The sequence below is a fragment of the Pyrus communis genome, chromosome 13 (genome assembly GCF_041283825.1).
Source record: "Pyrus communis isolate YQ-2024b chromosome 13, ASM4128382v1, whole genome shotgun sequence".
Classification (NCBI taxonomy): Eukaryota; Viridiplantae; Streptophyta; class Magnoliopsida; order Rosales; family Rosaceae; genus Pyrus; species Pyrus communis.
The window spans coordinates 2265893-2278492 of NC_142577.1; positions in this window are offsets into that span (position 1 = coordinate 2265893).

Sequence of the window (12600 nt, forward strand, 5' to 3'; positions counted from 1 at the left end):
TTGAGGTCGCGTCTGAAAAGTGTTGACAAATTTTATGCAGAAAAATTCGGCTTTTCAAATTCAAAGAATGGTGTTTCTTCGATTTTTGAATTGATGGCTGCGTTGCCTCTCCTTTTATAGAGGTATCGATCACATCCAACATGCATACTTTGAAGATTGCCCGCTCGTAAAAATTGTCTTTGTGTATTTCTGAGATTTTACTCCATCCAACCCTTTTCTTTTACCATTTTTTTGTTTTTTGAAAATGGCCTACCCATCTAACATTTGCTTAGATTTGAGTCTCAAGAGTGATATAGGCGCGCCACATCAGGGCAATATATGGCGCCCATCATTCTTATCTTCGAATGGTCTTCTTACAGATAATAGAGATTAATACATGCTTGCAAATAACTATTCGACGAGCATGAAGAGGAAGCTTGATCAGTTGCAAGACTCCGAAGGTCAGATTCAAAGTGGCCATCAGAGGTTTGTGGTTGTATTCCAGAGGCACTTTTTGCCTTCGTCATTTGGAGTTCGACAAAGTGTTGAGGCTCTGAATAATCAACCTCTAGTGTCTCTTCTTCCTGGAGTTCCACCAAGTGTTGTGGCGTCAAGTGAGCAACCTTTGTGAAGGCTTCCCTTTTTTGGTACATATTTGTAATTTCTAGAGATATCAATAGACGGGCTTTATTTTATATAGTGTATTGTGCTAAATACAAATAAAGCATATATCTCACTAAGATGTGTTACTTCCCTCTTCTTTCCTTTTTTTTGTTTTAGCACCTGATGCACCATCCTTCCCCTCCTTTCTACTTTTCAATTATTTTGTCACCACCACCCCTTTTCTTTTTTTCCTTCTTGACTTACTAATAGTAGCATGCACAATAACCTTTATAATTTTTATTTTTATTTTTTATGGTGCTATCCACCAAGATTCCACCATTTATATATATTTCAACTTGGTGCCTGAGGCACCACCGACGCACCCTCAAATTTTTTTAGTTTAATATATACATAAATATATGTATATTTATAGGGGATGTAATGAGAGTTTTCAGAGAAGGACGAAGATGGACGGAGAGATGGAGTCAAGCTTGGATCTGGCAACTTGTTGCTTGTTGCAGTGCGTCACTTTTTACCGTGTAGTGCTGTGCAAAAGACTGTAGCTTTGTTACGCTGTGTAGTGCCTTTTGGTCACAGTTTTCCTCGGTGGTGACGTTGCCGTGAGTCTTGCTGCTCGGAGCTCGTTGCAGTGCGTCACTTTTTACCATGTGGTGCTGTGCGAAAGACTGTAACATGGTTTCGTTGTGTAGTACCTTTTGGTCACAGTTTTCTGTCGGTGGTGCGCTACCGTGTGATGCTGTGCAAAAGATTGCGGCAAGATTTTGTTGTGTAGTGCCTTTTGGTCACAGTTTTCCCTTTGTGGTGATGTTGTTGTGTTTTGCCACCGTTTGCTGCTGCATGAGGGCTGCTGTATAAGGGCTGTTGCACTGCCGTAGCTGTTTGCTATGCTCGCTACACAGAAAGATACACATGACGAGGGTGGCTGTCTGCTACAAAGGAGGTTGTCTCACTACGCTCCATTATACTCTCGTTGTCTGCTGCACTACTAGGCCAACATGCATGATTTTTTTTATTGAAATTGATTTGCAGGGGGCGATTGCAAAACCTTGATGTTTGTCCAAATCGGCCCAAGTGCCTCAGATCTTGGAGAGACACTGTGTTCATTGAATTTTGCCAGCCGGGTGGAGGGAATAAAGAGTGGACCTGCTCGTAAATAGGCAGACCTCACTGAGAGGATTGCATACGGTCTCTGCAGTTGAGGCTGACTTCAAGGGAACACATTCTCAGAAATCTTGAGAACCAGTTGGCTAAGGAAAGGAAGACCAGATTTGCACGTGCCATCCCAGGAGGTGGGACACCATGCAATGACGAGCTTGTGTTCGTTGGAGAGCAAGAAATTGTTGCAGGCTGCATCGCAGAAGATGGTGAATGAGACTACGACGGCGGGGGCGCAGCCGAGGTGGAGGAGCATGACGGGCTGGTGGTTGAACTCGGTAAGGAGGGAGTCGACCCAAGTGGCGAGATCTGATTCGCTGGGAGCAGAGGAAGGCGGAGTCGGAGGACAAAAGGGTTACTGCCCATGCAGAGGAATATACACATCTCCCAGAGGCGAGGCCATCGGAGAAGCCGTGACCTGTCGTTGTACTTGAAGATGAAATCTGGAGGTTGCAGATGCTAGTGGGTACCGAAGCATTCACGGAGGAGAAGGTGCGTGTCCTAGGTGCTAGTGGCGCTGAACTGCTTTCATGGTCATGTACATATGACCAAACCAAGATTTGTAAACCAGCTCTTGCCATTGCCATCTTCAACACCATTTCCTTCTTGCTTCAGGTGGTCTGCTGGTTCTTTACATTGCTATCAATCTCTTCAAGTTGTACTTTAGTGATGATTGGCTCAGAAGGAGTCGAAGAAAGAGATGCAGTTGTCGACGAGGGTGTTGATATCGAGGATGTGGGCGGAGGTGAGCTGGACGAACCGACTGGTCTCGCCGATACAGCCGTGGACGATGGCCACAATCTCGGTCGGAGGGAGCAGGGTCCACCACTGGGTGAAGAGAACACTGTTGTAAGGCTTTACAACAGTTGTAGAAACCTGAGGAGAAGGGTACGTAGTGAATCCCAGCTTGCATTTCTTTCTGTAATCAACCGAAAGCCACTCCAGAAGCAATGATCCGAGACCCAATCCGGTATTTCCACCGACGGCATTGAAGACCAAGAACCCTTGAAACCCGATGCAGTTGTCAGCGAGTTTCCTGATGCGGACGAGGCAGAGATCCACGATCTCTTCGTTGTAACCTTGGGCGAAGTTGTTGGCAGTGACTTGCTTGTCGGAAATGAGCTGCTGAGGGTGGAAGAGCTGGCGGTAGGAAGAAGAGAGTGCTTTGAGTTATTTTCTGTGTACTGCAAGTGTAAATTTTTTATTTTATTTTTGTTGAGAGAGAATATATATATATATATATATATATATATATTTTTTTTTTTTTACAAAGAGATTGTAATAAAATTGACTTTCATTAGTCACCTCTTTAATAAAACCTAATTTTTTTTTTTTTTGATGTGACTGTACTCGAAGTTTTGAAGTTTCAAGTTGCCTACGTACCCTTGGTTGAGGAAGGATCAAGTTATGACATAGTTCAAAAGAATGATGGATTGCTTTTGGCGGTTTTAATGGTGATTTTGATGGTGATTTGATCATAATTTTGATGGTGATTTTGCCATACACAGTTCATGCTCTTACGGGCCAGGAGCGTGGTGCATTTGATTTTAGGGGTAGTAGTGCTTCAAGAATTTTCCGTTGATGGGGCCGACCTTCAAGCCGTCTTCCACCATGATTAAGTAAGCGCCATTGGTGTAGACCTCTTGTATTACGTATGGTCCATCCCACTTTGATGTGAACTTGCTTTTTGTCTTGTGAGTTGTGATGATGGGCCTTTGTAATGCCAAGATAAGATCTCCAGTTTGGAAAGACCTTGGGCAGACCTTCTTGTTGAATGCCTTGGATAGTTGTGCTTGGTAGCATTCTAAGTGTTGTTGAGGTTCAAGCCGTCTTTCGTCGAGTGCTTTTAACTCTTGAAGTCGTAGCTTTGCATTTTCCTCTTCAGTCAAGCCTTAGTGAAGGGATTTGACTTTCGAGCAGCAGAACAGCTTCCACGCCATATATGAGAGAATAAGGCGTAGCTTGGGTGGGAGTCCTATGTGTAGTCCTATATGCCCAAAGTGCTTCACTTATTCTTTCGTGCCAGTCTCTCTATGTTCGGTCGATTACCTTTTTCAGGAGGTTGCACAACGTCTTGTTGAATGCTTCCGCAAGATAATTGGATGATAATGTAGTGAGGCACACCATATCGATGGATGATATGCTCTTTGATGAAACGAACAACAGTTTCCTTCATGACTTCCCTTAGGGGTATAGCTTCAACCCACTTGGAAAAGTAATCTGTTGCAGCTAGGATGTAAGCTTCTCCTGTAGATGACTTTGGAGTAATTGGTTCTACGACGTCCAATCCCTATGCGTCGACCATGAAGCAGCTGTAGGGTGTAATGGTTCAGGCAGTTGATGTATGAAGTTGGCGTGGAATTAGCAGGCTTGGCCCCTTTTGGTGTATTCTAGGCAGTCTTTCACCATGCTTGGCCAATAGTAACCCGTTCTTTTGAGTTAGAAATGTAGCTTTGGTCTAAACTGATGTGCCCTGCACACACCTGAGTGTGCTTCTTCCATGGCTTGATTAACTTCTTCCTCACCTACGCATCTCAGGAGCACTCATTCAAAAGAGGGTCGGTAGAGTGTTCCTTTGTAGTAAAGGAAGCGAGGTGCTCATCGACGTATTTCGAAGCGCTGTCTAGGATCATCTAGAAGCTTTCCATGCTCCAAGTAGTCGATCAGTGACTGCCTCCACTCTTCAGTGTCGACTGGAAGTATTAAGATGACATTTGTATCATCCAGTAGCATATCGATAACGAGCAGGATCACTCATCTTTGGCAAACTGGCACATCTGCAATTTCATCCTTTGCTAGTGTCATACTCAAAGCTAGATTGGCGAGAGAGTCTGCCATTTGATTTTCCTTTCTTGGCATATGTTCTAGTGTCACTGCCTCGAACTTTTGTAGCAGTTGAGTTGCCAGCCGGAAGTATGGGACAATATCATCTTTCCTCACCTCATATTCAGTTAAGAGTTGATTGATTATGAGCTTGGAGTCTCCATATACCTCAAGAGCTGTGATTTCCATGTTGATCGCCATTTGGAGCTTAATGATCAGTGCTTGGTACTCAGCGACGTTGTTAGAGCATAGTTCGCTTAGTTGGAAGGAATAAGGTAGTATATGCCTTTGTGGCGACATGAATACTACTCCTGCCCTCACTCCATCTGCTCATGCAAATCAGTTGAAGAACATCGTTCATGTCAGAAAAATGTCAATGTAGAACACCTCTTCGTCAAGCAAGTTGTCTGAGATTTTCTAATCAGCTGGGATTGGGTGATCGGCCAAGAAGTCTGATAGCGCTTGTCATTTGACAGCTTTAGCTGGAATGTAAATGTTCATATACTGATTAATAAACAACGCCCATTTAGCGAGTCGCCCTGTCAAGACTGGTTTGGACATGACGTATTTGACCGGGTCAGCTTTAGCAACCAAGTGGATGGTGTAAGCATACATGTAATGCCTGAGCTTCTGGATGGCGAACACCAAGGCAAGGCACATCTTTTCTATTGGGGAGTAGTTCAACTCAGCGCCAATGAGAGTTCGACTAAGGTAGTAAAGTGCTCATTCTTTTTGGGAATCATTTTCTTGTGCCAAGAGTGCTCCAATAGAACCTTCCTGAGCTGCGATGTATAATATGAGCGGCTTCTTAGGCACAGGTACCCCAGGACAGGTAGACTTGATAAATCCTTCTTCATGAGTCGACTGAACGGTTGATAACGCCCTGCAAGGTTGGAGATGAAACGTGTGATGAAGGCTAGTAGACTTTTCAGCTCGTGCAGATTTCTTGGCTTAGGCATGCTTTGAAAGGCCTTGATCTTTCATTGGTCAACTTCAATGCCACAGTGCTTGACAATAAAGTTGAGGAACTTTCCAGAGGTGACGCCAAATGCACACTTTAACGGGTTCATCTTGAAGTTGTATTTTCCTAGCCTTTCGAACATTATTCATAAATCCTTCAAGTGATCTGATCTTTTCTTTGTCTTGACCACCACATCGTTTACATAACACTCTACGTTTTTGTGTAGCATGTCATTGAAGATTTTCTGCATTACGTGTTGATATGTAGCTCTAGTGTTCTTCAAACCAAAGGGCATCACCTTGTAGCAGTAGATACCTTTTTGAGTGCCAAAGGCTGTTACTCCCTCGTCTTCGAGAGCCATGAAAATTTGATTGTATCTAGAAGAGCTGTCCATGAATGACAATGCCTCATGGCCAGTGGTTGCCTTGTTCTTTGGGCAAACATCGTTGAAGTCCCAGAAGTCTACACAAACACGTATTTGACCAGATTTCTTAAGGACAATGACGATGTTGGAGATCCACTTGGGGTATTGCATCTCTCGAATGAAGCATGTTTCAATTAGCTTATCAATCTCGGCCTCAATTTGCAGGATGAGCTAGGATCAATAGCGTCTTTGAGTTTTCTTTATCGATTGCGTTCCAGGCTTGACTACAAGGTGATGCACAATGATGACGGGGTCAATGCCGGGCATTTCTTTGTATGTCCAAGCAAAGATGTCTTTATACTCCAATATCAGCTGGTAATACTCCTCTATCTCGTCCGTACTTAAGAGTAACTCCAGCGTGGGAGCCTTCCCCCCAGGCTATTCACTATTCAATCCACCTGATGAATAGTAATTGCCCTTCATGAACAGTAATCGCCTTTTGCATCTCCACCCCTACACTAAATAGCCCTGACAATTGATAATAAAATATTAGTATTTTTTTATTTATAAAATAATACAAAATAATTTTTAATTTTTTCCCTTTTGCCTTTTTCCTACTTCTCTTCCGTTTCAACTTTTTTCCACAACACTCTTCCTTTTCATATTTTTTCCAGAAACTCTTCCTTTTCCTATTCCTTCTCTCTCTCTCTCTCTCCCTCTCTCTCACACACACACACACACACACACACACACACACACACACACATGAATCGCAAAATGGACCGACGCCAAGGCATAAGCTCAGATTCCGATCCATATATCATTCCTTTTCCTTTTCATCCTTCTTCTTCTTCGAAACTGAAGCAAATCAAACAAACAAACTTTGAAATCTCAATCCCCTGGTTGAGATGAACTCAATATATCCTTGCATGCATCTTCAGAGCACCATTTGGGTGATGCACCATTGAAGCTGAGAGCTTCAAGCTTCCATTGCTCAAACCCAGATGAGGTTATTGCACAACTTCAATTGCTTGAGTTATTAGCTGGTTTTTTATGTGTTTCAAGTTGAAATCCTTGGGTTTAGTCTTTGCCCTTTGTTTGTGGGTGTATCGGCGACGAACTCCGGCAAGCCGGAGTTCTGGGTTTTCATTTTTTTAAAATTTTTATTAATTTATTAAATTTAAATTTAAATTTATATTAATTTTATATTATGGTTGACGTCGTCCTGACGTCAACCCACGTCACATTCCCTTCAGGCTCTCGGGCTGGCAATCCTTGTCGGGCCTATCACTCGGCCCTGGCCTGTCCCTCGGGCTGGCATATGCTGGACCTTATCCCCCGGCCTATTTGGCCCTGTTCCATCGCCAGTCCACTGGGTAATACACCACTGTCGAACTGCTCTAATAGTGCACTTACGAAGATAGGCTTTGGTTCCTCGTTTGTGCCGAAGTTGAGTTCCTTGAGATCATCAACCGTGGCTTGCCCCTCATCTTCAAGTTGTGGTGGTGCAGCAGTAAGATCTTCCTCGATGATTTCGTCTTTTTTGCCTTCTTCGATCGTGATGTGGAAGACATCTTGGACCTCCTCTTCAATGATGCCCTCTCGAGCTTGTTAGCACGAAAGATTGTCTAGTGTGGATGATGGTGCGCCTTCTTACTTTTAGTGATCCATTTGTGTTAACCCCCAAGGTTGGTTGGCCCTTCATCCTTGAAGGAATCGAGCTTCGAATGCCGCATTTTTTTGCTAGCCTGTCAAGCATTTCTTCCTTTGGTGTTGTCTTTCTCTTTTTAGAAGGCTTCTTATTGTCTTCAAGTCTTTCCAAAGCTGACCGACATGGAGGAAAGCTAGTCATGTTGCTTTGTTTCTTAGGTTCTGACAACCTTTCGAAAACAGAGCTTTAGGATGTTGGTGTGTTAAGCCTCTTGAAAACGGAGGTTTGGTCTTGACTACCAATGCGATTAAGTGCCGAAATTCTGGGTCTTGAATGATTCATCTTATTGAAGACTGAAATTTTAGGGGCAGACTTTGGCTTATCTTGATCTTGTTCAACGCAAACTTTGATGTGTTGAGTGCTAGCGTTTTTCATTTTGCTTGAAATCTTCATAGGTGCATTTGGTGTGAAGCCGAGTCCAGCTTTGTTGTTGTCAACTCCGTAACCATGCTTCTTCAGCTTCTTTTGAGTCTTGGTGAGGTTGTGTTCTTCGTCGTCAATGGTGTTTGAAACTTTCTTTCTAGGATTCGAAGAGAAAGCGAAGTCAAACCCAGCCTTTGACATGAGTTTGTAGGCGTTTGGATCAAAATCTTCTTCGGTCCTCTTGGTTGGAAGAAAGCTTGGTTCCACCCCCTTTGGTAGAGCTTTTATGAAGCCTTGAGGTGGTCTTGCAACCTTAGTGTTACCTAGCTATGTCAGAGGCAAAACTGCATTCGTTTTGAGCAACTTTACATTATCTTCTACAGCTGTGTGTTGGGTTTGCTTACGCCAGTTTCGAACGGAGATTGACCATTCTTTCTTCTTGACATCGGGATGTAGCGGAAGATGGTATGTTCGGTCCCTTTTTGGGCATCCTACGCCTTTTGGTCATTACAGGTTTAGCAGGCTCATCATCGTTTTTGCTTGAAGACGGCATAACTTTTCCTTCTTACTTCTTGGGCATGACTTGCCACTCCTGCTTTTTAAGTGTTGCTTTGCCCGTGGATTTGATAACTTCAGGGACTATATCTTCATCCTTGTAGAACTTGGCGTCTGCGAAGTGTGATTTGGCTTCGGTGAATGGCTTGGTATCACCTTGGATCACCTTCACTCATTCCTGGTAGAATTTTAAGCATTGGTGGAGGGTGGACGGCGCTACACCATTCCTGTGGATCAAAGGCCGTCCTAAGAGCAAGCTATAAGAAGTTCTTGCATCAATCACATGGAATATCGTGCTTGATTTGAGTTCGCCAATGGTCATCTCCACTCAGATCATGCCAATCGCTATTTGTCCTCCTTGGTTAAAACCCTGGATCAGCAGACGACTTAGGGACAGTTCATCCACCTTGATGCCAATTGTGGTCATTGTTGACTTTGGCATGATGTTTATGGCCGATCCATCATCCACAAGCATGCGGTTCACTTTGTGCTCCCTTATGTATTCTGAGACGAAGAGAGGGCAGTTGTGAGGCTTTGATCCCAGCAGTAAGTCTTCGTTAATGAAATTGATTGTGTCATAGACGGCACAGCATGTGGCACATTCATATGGCCAAAGCTTCAAGCCCTTGTCCTTGCTTTCTTGTACCTAATGGTCGTCGGGTTTCGCCAAGACCGCTGCTAGTGCTCTTCGCATCTTTTTTGGCAATCGTAGAGCTTTCTCGATGCTAAAGTGTGTCGGCAGGACTTATTTGGGCATAATGGTCTTCTCTTCCTTGGCAACGATAGCTTTGCCGTTTGAGGGCTCTTCCATTTCTACTTCAACCATATGACGGGCAACGGTAGTGCATTATTAAAAGAAGTTCATCTGGAAGTACTCATGCAAGGAGACGGGAATGCATGGCTCTTGCTCCATAAGTTCCCCAACGTATGTTGGCTTAGCAGGTTTTACATTTCCTTTGGGCTTCTTGTTGTTGCACCGGCAGCAATTTCTCGCTTGTTCCACCTTTAGTTTTGTGGCTTGTGGTCTTGCCTTCCTCGTCTTTTTGTAGGTCACCAACATCCATCCTTTTTCATCGTCGGTAGGTGCATCTTGGTCGTTTGCTCCTAGCGATGGCGGTGTAGAAAGTGCCGTGCAGCTTGAGCATTGACGAGAATGGTCAGGTGTCACTTAAAGAGGCACGGGATCGAATGATCTAAAAGCAATCGTAGTAGTATGTGTTGCGGCCATGTCTTCAAGGTCAAGCTCGATTTGCCCTTGTTGTGCTAGCTTCATGATGAGTTCTTTGAGGATGAAACACTTGCCAACAGGATGGTTCACAATACGATGGTACTTGTAGTACCTAGAATCGTTTACCCGATTCATCTCTTGGGGATGCTTGCATTCGGGTAGCTCGATCACCTTTTTTTCCAGCAAGTCATCTAACATTGCAGCCATGTCAGAGTCAGGAAAAGGGTATGTCTTCTGCTCCAGTTCCCTCAAGGTGTTTTTGTATATGTCTTAGGTGCGAGAAGGCTCACCTTTCTTTATCTCTTTTTCTTTGTTCTTGGAGGAGATCTTGATGAGCACGGAGGAGGTCTTGATAGGGGTAATGTTGACGGTAAAAGCTTCCTTGGCAGGCTTCTTCCCAGTCTTGTCTATATTTGGGGTAAACACCTTATCCTTCTTGAAGTCAGTGATTGGCTCCTTCTTCCTGTGATTGGTGATACTTAGCTCCATGTTGTGGGAATGAGTTGCCAGCTCCTCAAATGTCCTAGGTTTTATGCCTTGGAGGATGTAATGTAACCCCTAGTGTATGCGTTGAATGCACATCTCAATGGCGGAGGTTTCAGAAAGCTAATCTTTGCAATCCAGACTTAATGAATGCCATCTATTGATGTAGTCGACGATAGGTTCATCCTTCCACTATTTCGTACTGGTCAGCTCTAGCATGCTTACGGTGCGGTGAATGCCGTAGAAGTGGTTGAGGAATTCCGTTTCTAGCTGATCCCAACTGTTGATAGACTCGGGCTCGAGGTCAGTGTGCCAATCAAAGGCATTACCTTTTAGCGAGCACACAAACTGCTTAATGAGGTAGTCTCCCTCTGTCTCGGCATTGTTGCAAGTTCCAATGAAATGGGCGACATGTTGCTTTGGGTTTCCCTTTTCATCGAACTGCATGAATTTTGGAGGCTGATAACCCCTTGGCATCTTCAAAGCATTAATCTTCTTGGAGTAGGGCTTTAAGTACAGTACGGAGTTCTGTGAGCTTCCTTCGTACTACGTCTTGATTATGTTTGCGATCATTTCCTGCAGCTACTGGATAGAGAGAGATTCCATTAGCACCGCTACTTGGTCTAGCTCCCGTTTCTCTTCAACTTTCTCCACCAGAGGGTCCTCTTCTCCATCAACTTCTTTCTTTAGTGGATTAACATTTAGGTTGACTTTGACGTCGTGATACGCCTCCAGTTGGTTGGTGAGTGCGACGATTTGTAAGTCTTTCTCCTCCACAGTCCGTGTGAGTTTTGCGATCGTTTCATTCATTAGAGCCAGCTGCTCCTCGATTGAAGTCGCTCCTATGGTCATGACTTGTACGACTGAGTTGCTGCTCAAGTCGACATAGGAAAGTAAGGACTCTGAGTACTTCCTCTTGCTTTCTTCTCTTGGCGCCCTTAGCGAGGCCAGGGTGATCATAGGCTCGTGCCTCGGGTGCTCTTGTTCCTTCAGTAGAGTTAATGCAGGGGTGGAAGCCGCGACAAAGAGAGCTCTTGCCTTGCTTCAGGTTGTGATGCTCGAAGTGTCACCACTTGCGGCGAGCATGTTCTTGTTCTTCGCTTTGGTTGCGGGAATAGCTTGATGCTTTCTTAATGTCATTTGTGCTTTTTTTTTTTTTTTTTTTTTTTTTGCGGATAGAGATGAAAGGTAGAGATGGTCCCATTGGGCGTGCCAAATTTGTAAACACAAAAATTCCTAAAACAAGACCACATGTACAAAATATATTTTGTATTTAGGGTTACAATCTCTTTCACAATTTGATCCTCTGATTCTATCTTTGTAAGGTGTAGATTTGTGGATGGGTTGTTGATCCAAAGCACCGTCAGGGCTTGATCTTAGGATGAACGAGGATGAACGGATCTTCAAGGGCCTTTGGGGCTTGATCTTGATGAATAGTTGTGTGGATTTCTTCAAGGATTTGAAGAAGAACGAAAAGAGCTTTCTTGATCCTTCGGGATTCTTAGGAATTTGGGCTGTTGGATGCTTGAAAGGGTTTGGGAGTTCTCTTCCAATTTGGGAGTAGAGAAATGTATATGCCAATTCCTCCCTTTGATCCCTTGATGGAGAAGCCTATTTATAGACTTTGAGAATGAACCATCACCATCCTTTTTTTTTTTTTTGGTGAAGTAAGTGGATGATTTAGGTGAAATGAGTGGAGGTTATAGGTGAAGTAAGTGTATGATGTAGGTGAAGTGAGTGGAGGTTGTAGGTGAAGTAAGTGTATGATGAAATGAATGGACATTTTATGCATTGGTGAACATTTATTTCACCGAAATTTCGATGTCTACATGCATCCATTGAAAACACATAAAGAACTCATCATTGACATATGTTGTGAACCAGTTTTCATCTTTCATAAAAAGAAATTCAAACAAAATGTCATAACAAACTTGCAATCATATTTGGGGTGGTATGGTAGAAACTAACACATAAATTAAACCCTATAAATTATGCAATCGTAGTACGAGTAAGTAGGGATCATTATATTCTGGGGATTAAGGGATGCTAATCCACACAAATTAAACTTAAAAACTGAAAACTAAGCTAGACTAACACAAAATAAAAACTGAGGGGCATTTTTGGACGAATTTTAACAAAAATAAAGTAAATTGCAGCAGACGAATTAAGTCTTGTACAAGGTATTCTTCTCTACACATGAAACATATGCATACAAATCGATTTCCAATTATTATTTCTATAAATCATGAATGACAATGCCTCAAATTAACTGTGAACTACACAAATTAACTCTCAGATTTTCCTTGGTTCATTGAATTGGACTTAGCAACGCAACCAAATTATTCTTCTCAAGT